The sequence below is a fragment of the Scyliorhinus canicula genome, chromosome 13 (genome assembly GCF_902713615.1).
Source record: "Scyliorhinus canicula chromosome 13, sScyCan1.1, whole genome shotgun sequence".
NCBI lineage: Eukaryota > Metazoa > Chordata > Chondrichthyes > Carcharhiniformes > Scyliorhinidae > Scyliorhinus > Scyliorhinus canicula.
This window is the reverse complement of record NC_052158.1, coordinates 112,973,400-112,987,431: the sequence shown is the minus strand read 5'-3', so window position 1 is coordinate 112,987,431 and position 14,032 is coordinate 112,973,400.

The window sequence follows — 14,032 nt, the reverse complement described above, 5'->3', positions numbered from 1 at the left end:
TGTAATTAGTATGGTACTGAATTTAATATCTAGAGGTCATGAGTTCAAATGCCACCATGGTAAATTAAAAATTATGTTTGTTAATTCTGGTCATTCATGGACCAGCATGTTACTGTGTCAATGGCTGAGGGGTGATAGTAATATTAAAAAAACATCTATTATATGCTGCACATCTGGACCATACATGGTTACAGATGCACATAACAAAATTTGTTCTGCATTTGAATGGAAAACATAGGAGGGAAGTGGCTGCTTCTGCCATTATACAGGTGCAACAGTCAATGGAAAGCCTCCAGAGGTGCTCCAAAATGAGAATGGAAGCCACTGGTGTCTCAGCCTGGCGCAGAGACAATGGAATCGGCTGCCACCACCTCATGAGGGGAGCACTCTGTAGACGTGAACATGAACCATTGCTGTTAGTTTCGCTTAAGAAGCCACCTGGATGAAGTTTTCTATATCTGTTTTCTCATTGTCACAAAATTTTGACTGAGTGAGATATTCCTGTAACCTCACCAGTTAGCCAAAAACATGCTGAACTATTTAGAAACCATTTAAAGACAAGAAAATACACTGGCTAAAGGTGGCTCCCATTGTCATCTGAGGTCTGGACCTTTTCTGGAGGTTGCTATATGAGCTTCACTGCAGATATGTCCTGACGTGTTGCTCATGGAATTTCACACCATATGGTCTCAAGGCCCACTTCAAAAATGACTATTGAAAGGAATAGACATGTCATTTCAATGTTTGTGGGCTTACCCGTCCAGTGCAGACAGTCCATCAAGACAATGGATAATGATGAGCCAGCCGGAGCACACAACTAACATCCATTCAGACTCGCTGTGGAGCATGGGATGGACAGCGAAGCGGACTTCAAGAATTGGTTTGTGGGTGTCTTGATGGCTATGTGTATACAATTGGTGATCCCCTAAACCATGGGAAATCCATTGATGGTGGTAAATTCCACGGGGTAGCATGGTGACATAATGGTTTGCACTGCTGCCTCAAAGTACCAGGGACTCAGGTTTGGTTTATGACTTGAATGATTGTCTGCATGGAGTTTGCACATTCTCCCGGTGTCCGCGTGGGTTTCCCCTGGGTGCTCTGGTTTCCTCCACAATCCAAAGATGAGCAGGTTCGGTGGATTGTCCATGATCAATGCACGCGTTGCACGGGGTTACGGGGATAGGGCAGGGGAGGGAGCCTAGGTAGAGTGTTGTCTTCAAGAGCCAATTCAGACTTGATGGGGCAAATGACCTCCTTCTGCACTGTACGAATTCCAGAAATTCTATGGACTTTTGTGCCTGCACTGGTCCATCCAGCTCAAAATGAATGCAATCCTCCATCCTCTGGAATAGGGTATCCATGAACTGCCTGATGGCGCTTTGGGCTGCTGAGTGTTATGTGCAACCCAGTACTCCCAAGAATGACCCAGGTGTATATACGTGCGGTGCCATGTTGTGATAGTAGAAGACTGACGATGCATCACATCATAATTGTCCAAGAACATGTTGTTCAGTTTTTCTCCCACTGAGCACTGACCTGTTTTCTTATTTTCATAGAATTTACAGTGCAGAAGGAGGCCATTCAGCCCATCGAGTCTGCACCAGCTCTTGGAAAGAGCACTCTACCGAGCCCCACACCACCCTATCCCCATAACACAGTTACCCAACTCAACCAAACCTAAGGGCAAGTTTTGGGCACTAAGGGCAATTTAGCATAGCCAATCCACCTAACCTGCACATCTTTTGACTGTGGGAGGAAACCGGAGTTCCCGGAGGAAACCCACGCACACATGGGGAGAACGTGCAGACTACGCACAGACAGTGACCCAGCCGGGAATCGAACCTGGGACCCTGGAGCTGTGAAGCAATTATGCTAACCACTATGCTACCATGTTGCCCAGTAACGTATTCTTCTCTCCTATCTTAGCCACTATTAACACTCCTCAGTCCCTAATGGCACCATTATTGTCCCTTTGTTTTATGTCCATGATATCTTTGCCTATCTCTCCTTAGCTACGATCTATCACTGACTTTCCTTTCTGTCCCACCCGCCCTCCAAATATATAATTCACATATTTATATCCTTTTTGACTTCTGTAGAAAAGTCATATGGACCCCAAAGGTTAACTGTGTTTCTCTTTCCATAGATGCTGCCAGACCTGCTGAGTTTATCCAGCATTTTCTGTTTTAATGTCCAAGACTATCTGCCTGGAGGGCGCAACCTCAAACAGCGCTGGTGTTCAGTCACGTGAAGGTAGCTGACTCTTGTGTGGTATACCAGATGTTTTGGTTGTGCCTTCTTCCCCTTGCAGTCGCTCTCTGTGCTCCTCATGATCAGGGGAGTACCGCATTACACTGTCCAATGTCTGAGTAACCTTCTCCCACTTCAACTCCCACCGTCTGTTAATAATTTGTTCACTGGGACTTCCTCTATCATCTCTGCTGCCAGGTGATGCCATCTGCCTCATGTCCCCTTCGGGATTCGCACCACTCAATGGTCACAAATGTAAGCTGGGTAGTGGTAATGAGACGAACAAGAGACAGGAAAGGATGTGTAGCAAATTTATTGATAGATACAACAATGGTTCAAATGAGTTGGATTTGGTCTCTGCTCCAGACACTGAGTGGCGCTGAGAAGACCAATTCTGAATACAAGGATCTTTGTGTCCAATATGTGCGAAGGTATGGGATATAAGGTACACAACTGATGTTGGAACTATGGTGTGCCCTGTTTAGGGTCTTCTGTTGCTCTCTGTAAGCAAATATTAAACAGCATCAATGAAAATAATAAAATAAAACAAGTAAAATTGGATGTCAATTTGATCCTGCCAGCTTCATGCATGAAATTCGGTTAAAATGGCCCTAGAATTTACAGTGCAGAAGAAGGACATTCGACCGATCGAGTCTGCACCGGCCCTTGGAAAGAGAACCCTACTTAAGCCCACATCTCCACCCCATCACCGTAACCCAGTGACCCCACCTAACCTTTTGGACACTAAGGGGCAATTTAGCATAGCCAATCCACCTAACCTGCACACCTTTGGACTGTGGAAGGAAACCAGAGTACCCGGAGGAAACCCACGCAGACATGGAGAGAAAGTGCAAATTCCACACAGACCGTCACCCGAGGCCGGAATTGAACCAGGGACCCTGGAGCTGTGAGGCAGCAGTGAGAACCACTGTGCCACCGTCCCTCTTCATGTTTTCTTAAAGTATGAAGAGCATCCAGGCATTCTGACTCCAACATTTTCTATACCTGTAACAGTTCCTGGTTTAATTGAAATGGCTGTTTTATTTGGTTGTACAATTTGAAGTGACACATTTAATTTTTAATGGACAGATATTATACTTTCGATAGATTTTAAAAATTGCTGCTCTCATAAAAATGAGCATGATACCCGGACTGATCTGATATTTGATAGACATTTGAGTATGTTGTGGAGTGTTGCTCGTTCTGGGTGAGTGTGCTTAACACTCAATTGGCTCTGTTTTATTCCTAAGCTCTGGAGTCGCTAGGTATCCTTATGATACCGCCACAAGATTCAAGTTCAAGTTCAGACCAATGATTCAATACACCAGTTAGTAAGTTCAAACAAGACACATTTATTATTACACAGTTATTTACTACTCATGCATATAACACTAAAAGACTAGGCTATTCCTACCACTAACATGCCAATACTTATCTGGAATAAGGGAACTGCAGGATCAGGGAACAATGGCCTCTTGCTTTGTCCTGGATCCACAGGCTTCCAGTTGGTGTGGACTAAAGGGGTCAGAAGTGTCTACTCTCGTAGCAGGCGGTGTATGACACTTACTTGTCGGTGTAGCAATTGGCCTGGCCTCTCTTTCTCACATTCACGGTCCTGGAGAGCTGCTGCAAAGGTGTTCTACTGGGAGGGCCGGCTAAGAGAGTGGAGTGCTGGCTGAGAGAGGCTGGCTAAGAGAGAGCTGGGGTCGGGGTCTCTGTCTTATACTGTTTTGGGTTTCGCGCCCATCTGGGCGGACCCTCTATAAACTTGCAATCGATTGGGTCTCTTCCCAATCGATTGATTTGAATTTCCCCAATAACGGGGCTGTTCCTCGATCACTGGGCGGTTCTTTCCACCTTATTTGTGTCCTTTGTTTCAGACTCCACTGGCGCCGGGATGTCTGACCTTCTATAGAATGTTTCAATCTCTTCTAATTGTTGTGTCCATTGTGCCTGGGAATCACTGGGAATCGCTCACTTAATATGCGCAGCTTATTAGTTACAATGCTGTCTGGTTTCTTTAGCAGCCAGAATACACAGGGGATTCTGCAAACTGCTTGTCTCTTTGCTCCATTTTTCCCTGTAACCTTTGCGTTCTTCCATTTTGTGTGAGGAAGTGGCCAACCTAGGTGGCTACAGGAGAACAGTACTGAAGTAATCTAGTTGAAGAGAAAATTGAAAGGTGCCAAATTACAGTAACTTTTAATGATTCACCCGAGTATTACAATAAGTGAAAGTGTTGAGTCTGATAGACACACTCCCTCATTCAGAAGGCTTCAAAATGCTTATAGAAATTGCATTATATATATATATTTTTTAAATGTTGTGTTGTTTCAATTTATTGTCACGTTTTCAATAGTCCTGAATGTACAAATAAGCAGCTGTGAACAATAAGCTGGCTTGCACTATGAGCGAACTCGATAGGAATCATAAAACAATGTCCTGTTTCAAAACAACCAAAAATATTTGACTGGTTATTAAATCATGCCAAAAATCTGAAAAATCTGTTGAAGTTATGCATATTTCATTAATTAAAACAGAATGAACAAAAAGAGTATGTTCCATGCAACTCAAAGTATGCTTTGCAATATTTTGTGTTTACATTCGGTGCATGAGTGTACAGTGAAGGCCTGTTCTTAAGTACAGACTTACATTTTGTGAATAAGTGCACGGCTTATTGCAATGAACAAAATGTCATTTTTACACTACTGTCAAATGAATGATCATTTACAGAAACATGAGGCTTGATTTCGAGACCAATCAGCACCTGGAGCAAAGCAGAGATGGGGGCAGGCATTAATGATAATGTCGTAAGCCTGTATTCGGTTTCTCTGGCTTCTTGTTGTCCCCACAACATCTTTCTGGAGTTGGGTGGGGAGGTGGCAGTGGCAGAACTATCTACCCACATGCACCAGCTAGTTAACAGCCACTTATGACAGCCAGCCAGCAGGGAGGGGAGAGGTCCAGGCAAGAGTAGGGGCCTTCCCTGCCTGTCTGGGTGCAGCAGCAGCCAGCGACCATCCTGTAAAGGGAAATACCCCATACCATTCCTCACAATGGTGGTCCAGCTACATTTTTTTCTTTCAAATTTTAAGACGTTATTGTGTTGTCCCTCCATTTTGAAGTGCCAACTCACTCACTTATGTGTCATTGCAACCTAACGCTACTTTCAAGCGGGATGGCCTCTGATAAACGCTGAAGCTTCAGGAGCCCCAAACTTCCCCTGCAGAAGGAAAGAAAACAGCAAAAAGGGGAAGTAAGAATATTGGTCCGAACTGTTTTTTTCCTTTATGGGCAGCAGAGGCAGCCCACTATTGGCTGGCAGCAGGATCTTCTGCTCCCACCGTTGTTAATATGGTTTCCTTTGTTCACACCCTCCGCTGCTACGGAACCCGGATAGTGAACCGGAAGTTCCGGTGAGAACAGCTGGAAAATCCTGCTCAACATTGTTTCTCCCATAATAAAGGAAAAGTTGCTAACTCCCCTGCACCAATCAATGTGTGCCAAACAGGAGGCATGCCAGCCCATTTAATTCCCTGACGAAGCTACTCTCAACAAATAACGATAGTGTGCTATATGAATAAAGTGAAATAAATTTAATGTGCCCTCAAGGCACACTATGATGATAGGCAGGAAATTTTTGCTGTGATGTAGAGCTTCCCTGTTTGACAAGGAGGCCCTTTCATACCAACTTGTAGCGTTGCATTGTCAGCTGTTGGCAAGTTTCACAACTGAAGTACATCCTCTGTCACATAGTTGCACAGGGTTACCTGAATGCTACCCTAACTTTAAATTGCAATTGTAATTGTGTGGGAAATGGGGACAGAGAAGAGACTGGAATTGGCACTCACAGTTAAACCATTAGGAATGGCACATTGTAACAAAATCCTCCCCCAGTGCAGACTCAGTATGATGTTGGGGCTCAGAGACGGCAGAGAAAATACCAGCTCGAGATTTGTAGTTCCTATTGTTAATTTCTAAATTTAGTGCTAGACACTTACAGAAGCTAACTCATCCAATAACAGCAACCTATGACTTGAAAATTTGTAACTTTTGTACAATCTTATCTTTCTCTTTTGGATTTGAATACTACTGTTCGTGCGCAAAGATTATCTGCAGCGTGAAGATTTGGGCCCAGTATTCATGCATTCGCTGAGGGGTTTTTTTTAGCACAAAGGTCAAATGCTGCCAATGGATGTAATTTATCTAATTCATGTATAAAAATATTTTTTTTATTTGTTAGTCTTTTATGCCAAGTTGAATAGTTTTTGCTTCTAGACACCCTAAGGAGTTTTATTGCAGCCAACAGCCTTCCCTCAGGGTTGCTAGGATGTACTGGCTACATCAACAGTCTAAACAGAGACGTTAAAACATTTGGTATCAGGTTACTGCTCCTAGTGTTTGAGCGAAGCAACAAATTAATTAAACAAAATACAAGAGTTAATAGGCTGAATTGTACTTTGCATGAAGATATTATACTGTGGCATGTGGAATTTCAGTTCAACTGGTAACCAGATTGAAACTATGACCCGCAAACTCAAAGCAAAGTGGTCATATGTGCTGATCATGTAGAACTGGAGGAAGGGGAAGGGCAACGGAATTGGAGGGAACTTATCAGAAATTAAGAGTGATTTATGATGAGTATATGTTTAGATTGATGTCAGATGAAATTTATTGCAAATCAATGCAAAATACTGCAAATCGAAAGGAAGAATGGACAACAGGTGGTGAATGGTGGTGAAATAACAAAACTTGAAGTGGAAGGAGAGACCAATGGGTCTTAGCACTGTTGTTGTGAAATGAGTGTGACCAATGCAAAGTGTTGACTTCTTTATTTCTATGTGAACACAAGCTGTTTCTTATATTGACCGAATGACCACACAACCGGTATATTAGTTCACAGACAGTTTATTAACAAACACAAAACATTTCTTTATGCAATGATACATGTCACTACGCACTACACTAGACCTAATGACTAAGATGACCTTTACTTAACTTTGGGGTGACTGGCTCTGTGCGGGAGATAAGGCCTTTATCAGTATCCACGTGGGTCGCTTGGAAGTCATCAGGTTCGTCTCGGCGGGGCTTGTCCTTCAGGTAGCGATCGCAGGTCCTTGAACTTGGCTGGTTGATATGCTGCAGTTGGTCGCACACAGGCCGGTCCAAAAGAGGCCGATCCCCAGTGCGCAGGGCTTAGAACATAGAACAGTACAGCACAGAACAGGCCCTTCGGCCCTCGATGTTGTGCCGAGCAATGATCACCCTACTTAAACCCACGTAACCCGTATCCCAACATTAACCTTACACTACGGGCAATTTAGCATGGCCAATCCACCTAACCCGCACATCTTTGGACTGTGGGAGGAAACCGGAGCACCCGGAGGAAACCCACGCACACACGAGGAGGACGTGCAGACTCCACACAGACAGTGACCCAGCCGGGAATCGAACCTGGGACCCTGGAGCTGTGAAGCATTGATGCTAACCACCATGCTACCGTGAGGCCCGTGAGGCTTCTTATCCTTTTTCTCTTTTGCGCCCTTTTGGGCGGTCCTAACTCCAGATCCAATGGTTCGATAGGGTATCGATCATCCTTATTGATCCTGGCCAATTAGGGGGCGGATACCTCGGTGGCTGGTCGGGTCCTAGCTGTCATTGTCCCAGGCACGTAGGCCTTTCCAAATAAGGGGAAGTGGCGCCGGTTAGTCTGCTACTGTTGCCGTTCCTTGATTCGAGTTCTATTGTCCTGGGGGAAATGGTGATTGATATTTAATAGGTGCGAGTTTCTTTCAGGTCTGGCTTCTTTGCACAATACACAGAGGCTGTGTACTTATCTGTGTCCAAGTTGACCATAATTCCCATGGTCCTTTGCAGGTGGCCATTTTAGATGGCTACAAAAGTAGTAATGAAAAATGGTATTACAAGTTTAATCTGCAGAGACAATGCCGTAGAATATAAGTGAGAGGAGTTATGATTGATCTACACAGTGTTCCCAATAGCTTGCAATTCGAGCACTATGTTTGGTCCTGTTCCTTGATTCACAAGGGAAACATTCACCATCTGAAGGCAGTGTAAAGGTTCCTTAAATCTGGAACCTGGGAACAGGAGTCTGAATTATGGCAAAATACCAGAGAGACTCAGAATTTCCGGTCTGGAAAGGAGACATCTGAGAGGTGTAAAATGGTAAATGGTATGAAAAATGGAGAACTGAAATATTATTTCACTTTGTGGGTGTAGAACAAGGGGGCTGGGGAATTTTGAATAAAATATCTGCTGCAACAGTGGCATCTGGAATCAGATAAGTAATAATAAACTACTGCAATTCAGGACAATGGTGTGCTTTTGAATGGGAAGATTATCATGGACAGGATGGTCTCTCTCTTTCATCTGCAATTTCCATGTGATCTTAGATGCCTGCATGTGCATACACTTTTTTTTTCAATTCTGTGAGAAAATCTTTTGTTTGAGGTTGTTGAAGGAATTGAAATGTGTCCTGTACTATAGCATTGTATACAGCACTCATTAGATTTTGTTTTGTTACAGTCCAGAAGGAGCCCATTCGGCCCACTGAGTCTGCACCAGTCTTGAAAAGAGCACCCTCCTTAAGCCCACACCTCCACTCTAACCCTGTAACCCAGTAACCCCACCTAACCTTTTTGGACACTAAGGACAATTTAGCATGGCCAATCCACCAGCTTTATAAGATAATAAGTTTTTTTTTTATTACTTGGATTTCCAGAATTTCCCACCAGTATTTTATATTAAAATTGTATTAATTGGATCCACTTACAATGAGAATGGAATTTAAAGACTTTGGCCTGGATTCACCCTTCTGGAGCCTAAGTGAAGGCGAAGCCAACAAAGAATCACTACTCTACTGGCACTAGGAGGGGGCCCGGTGTGCGAGTCTCTCTCCTTTACCATCATTCATGGGTGAAGCTTGCCAGATTCCATCGGAATCTCGGTATTGGGTCGCCGTTTTGAGCAGGCGGCTTAACATCGAGGTCCAGTGGTGGGTCCCCTCCTCCACCCCCTCTATCCCCATTGACAAATAGAGGCATCTTTCCCCCGCTGAATATCACAGGAATAATGGGTCATGCCCCCCCCCTCCATTACACACATGCATGAGGGTGACTTGACCCCCATCAAAACCCTATCAAAATCGCAAAGCCCCCATTAGAGAGGCCCATCAAAGTTCCTAACAGAGAACCCCAACAGATACCCGCATCTGAGAGCCCCATCAGAACGCCCAGCAGTGACCCCCATAGGTCACCCCTGAAAGCTGAAGAGCAGTCCAGGCAGTAGAGTGAAAAATCATTGCATTTTCACTTACTCTTCCCTCCAGACAAAAGTGTTTAAAGCAACAGCTGTTACAAGTGCTATAGACTTTCTTGAAAGCCAAGTACACTTCAAAGAGTTTCAAATCCCTTGCGTGCCTTTGAAATGCAAATCTTCCATTCAATTTCACACAGTGATACATTACATTAGCCAGTGATTGACAGCTTTATTACTCCAGGGACAGGCGCTTGATGGATTGTTTATCCATCTTTCCCTTCATACTTAAATGCATCTCGTTATCCCACTTTGGTGCTAACCATAATATTTTTAAACGCTCTTGCAATTCAACTGCACCTCGCCACATCAAAAGGGGCTATGTGCTTTCTGCTGAGAAAAAGAGAAAGTGGTAAGGGTGCCTGTCTGTGATCGGGTTCTAATGGGAGGGTACTCTGATGGGGGCCTCTGATGAGGGACTCTGTTGGGAGTCTCTGACTGGTTGTCTGAAGGAGGGTTTGATGGATGGGCGGGGAGGGGGGGGGGGGGGTCAGTCAAGAGGCTGGTGTGCGAGTCTCTCTCTCCTTTACCATACTAACTCATTCATGGGTAAAGATCGCCAGATTCAATCGTAATCTCGGTATTGGGTCGCCATTTTGAGCATGCGGCTCAATATCGAGGTCCAGTGGTGGGTGCTTTGAGGGGGGGGAGTGACCTGTTATTCCAGAGGTGGGGGCTTTCACTTCCTCTCTTCTACCTGTAGAAAGTACTTAGCATCGTCGAAGGTACTGTACTGTGGAATTGAATGAATGCAAATCATTTCAAATGATCTCAGGGGATTTAAAAGCTTTTCAAGTGTTGTGAGCTTTCTAGGAAAGCAGCTGTGTTGCAAGTGTAGGGCTGAGGGAGCAGATGTGAGTAAAGAGAAATTCTTTGAGACTTCTTGGCTTGATTCTTCAATGAACTGTCTGATCTGCTCATTAGCTGTCAGGCAAAGCAGTTCAACACGATAAGGCCAGTTCAGAAATTAAACGGTTCACAGACAAGGATGAAGATTTTGAACAGAGATCACCAAGTCAAGAGTGATCTTCAAGTTGCCCAGAGCTCCAAGGGGCAGTCCGGTTCCCCATTCCAGGGAATGGTCCAGAGGTCAATCCCTTACCCCCAAACAGAGCCCACCAACCCTCCAGGACTCTTCGGGGTCCCTCCCTCTGTAGCCTAGCAGTGCCAGAGGGCTACATGAGCAATGGACTTACCTCCTTGACCGGCCACAGGCTCCAATGCACCAGGCCAGGGTGTCAGTGCCAGGGTGTCATGGGATGTTTTCAATACCATGATGCCAGAGGGCAATTCACCATTAGCATTAGTAATGCCAAGGGGCGGGGGGGGGGGGGGGGGGGGCACTGAAGGAGGACTGAGGGAGGGGGAGGACGTTGGCTAAGGGAGGTGCTGGGAATGCTGGGGGAGACATAGGTTCACCCTCATGTGTGTATTGTGCGGGGGGGCGTGACCTATTGTTTCTGTGGTGGGGCAGGGAGTAATTATGTCCCTCTTCTCTGAAGGGCTTGGGGTGCACCCCTTGTCAGGGGTGAGGGGCCTATCTCTGGACACTGGGATCGGGTCGCCCATTCAAAATTACGGTCGAAGATCAATAAGTGCAGGGAGACCGGCGTGCTCTCTGCCATGAATAATTTAGCACAGTGAAGGTATGAGAATCCCACCTTGGCGACGCTCCGAGCGCTTCTCCCGATTCTCTGCTGGGGGGAACACTTAGTTTCAAAACCGGAGATTTGCGCCCAATGTTAATTTCCTCGAAGACTGAGAGAGAGTATGTCCACTTGCAGGAAATGTCAATTTTTAATGATTTATTGAGCATTTTCCAGCATTTGTATTGTACTGTAATTCAACCCTTGAAGGCAAAAATTGTTCACTCTGAAAGGGTCACATTTGTCACAAATTACTATGAACACTTATTACAAGGCAATACATAGCGTGTATAACACAGGAAAGTGCTGTTAATATTAATATATTAATGATTTACCACATGTTAATAGTAACTTTCTAGTCTTGTTCATTAATTGAAAAGAAAGGTCAGGTGAATGTAGTTCCCCTGACTCTGCCACTGAATACAGGAATGAGCGAGTATGGGACTCTCATGTTTCTCACCAGCTGCACAAGTGCACAAACGTTTGACTTTCAGACAGATGCAAATCTTCAAAAATTCAGGCAGAAGTGAAAAATATATCTGTGTGTATAGATGTTTACTGTTTGGACACATCCAGATCCATGCATGTGTTTAAGAAAAGGTTTTGAGGCAATATTAACAAAAAGTGCCTGAGGTAGCAAAAATTGTTGTTTTCGTTCTGCGAGCGCTGACGTGCTGACAAGTCACGGAAAAAGCCATCTGAAATCTTGACAGTCGACATGCAGAATTAACAGTAAGATGCGAGATTGGTTGCTATGGGAAGAATGAAAATGCCAAATTGCTGCACGTGTTCTGATGGCAGGTTCAGACATAGAGCATAGAACAGTACAGCACAGAACAGGCCCTTCGGCCCTCGATGTTGTGCCGAGCAATGATCACCCTACTTAAACCCACGTAACCCGTATACCCGTAACACAACAATCCCCCCATTAACCTTACACTACGGGCAATTTAGCATGGCCAATCCACCTAACCCGCACATCTTTGGACTGTGGGAGGAAACCGGAGCACCCGGAGGAAACCCACGCACACACGGGGAGGACGTGCAGACTCCACACAGACAGTGACCCAGCCGGGAATCGAACCTGGGACCCTGGAGCTGTGAAGCATTGATGCTAACCACCATGCTACCGTGAGGCCATGCTATACATGTGGCTGCACAGTATCGAGAAGTTAACAAACAGCTAAACCAGCCCTTAACTTTGATGCTTGATGCAGGAAAAAGGCTGCACGAATAGAATTGACATCTTGCTGTGCCTTGTTATGATGCCCACAAAAATCTCCACCCACATCAAACATTTGTGATATGGCATGTCATTACACGAGTGATAAATGTTTTTAGAAATCCAAGTCAGCATGTTATGTTCCATCAACACTGCTCATCCTTCTTCTCAGAGTCTAAAATACGGCTAGAACATAAACCATCTAGGGCGGGATTCTCTGTCAGCCGACGGCAGAAGCGGAAAAGCGATTGGGCAGAGTATTGGTCATGAGGCCGTAAACATGGCTGGCACTGGGTGCTCATCAAAATGTCATGCTCCGGTGCCTCGACAATGCATTTTACTCCACATGTACACCTTTGGCATACCATGAGCCGGCCTGACCCGGTATTCTCTGGGGCCTCTGCGATGCTCCGCTTCCGTTGTGAGGAATTACCGATGGCGAGTTTCACTAGTGGTTTTAAAAATCAGGAAACAGGTGCCGTGGCTGATGAGGGTTAGAGAGGAGGTAGGGCATGCAGAGGTGCGATCATGGGCTGGCTGGGAGATGGGGGGGGGGGGGTCTGCAAATGCCAGGGGGAACCAGAAGGAGGTAACGGGGGTTACCACCAGGGAATGAGCCGTGGGGTTGGGGTGGCCGCCCCATGGGACCAGAGTCGCTTGGCTCGGAGTGCCATCTTGCTGTGTACTGTGCTGACCGCCCTTCATGGCCCGTGGTTATGTAGAGCGACACCGGCCGTATGGGTGCCCACCCCCCCCACTTCCACCACCCCCACACTCCACCCTCCACTATACCACCCACTGCACCCCAGCCCCCACCCTCCACCCCACCAACCCTAAATCTCTCCCCACTCTTCACCCCACTAACATCCCCTCCCAACCGGCATTCACCCGCCAGCGGGGCATCATGCGGCCCACCCAAGAGCAGCACCCAAAGTAACCCCTACAGAAGGGTGCTGGTCGGGGGCTATGGAGTCTTAAGCTGGCATGGATATTGCCAGCCAGCGGTACCTCTGGTAGCAGGGATGGGCGCTAGGCCAGAGGCCCACCATGCTGCTGGGCACCGATGGGGCCAGAGTTGTGGAGGGCAGGGTGCCAGGGGACATGGCTGATGACAATGCCGAGAAGTCGGTGTCATCCCCGGAAATGTGGTCTGGGGTGTTGGCGGGTTGCGGCTCGGCACAGTTCGCCAGCAGGTCCCTTCTGATCGGCGGATGAGCCGCAGGGTTGTGACAGAGGGCGGAGGGTGAAGCTGCCTCATCGGCATGTGAGCCTGCAAGAAATAAGACAAACCGCATAGTTAGATCGGGGGTGGGGATGGTGGGGAGGGGGGGGGCACACTTTCCATAGGGCCATCGCTATTCGCTGCTGGCTCACTTGCTTCTCTGATGCCGACCTCCACTTTGGTGACTGTCCACTCTCCAAGACTGCAGACAAGGTCCAACGCCCTCTGCTTTGCGACGGTCAGGGGCTGCAGGCCCAATAGGGCCCCTCCAGTCTTGTCTCTCTTCTGGTGGTTGTGACCGCATTCTCCTGTGGGGACCGATATTGCACAGTGTGAGGACTTCAGATGCGGGCA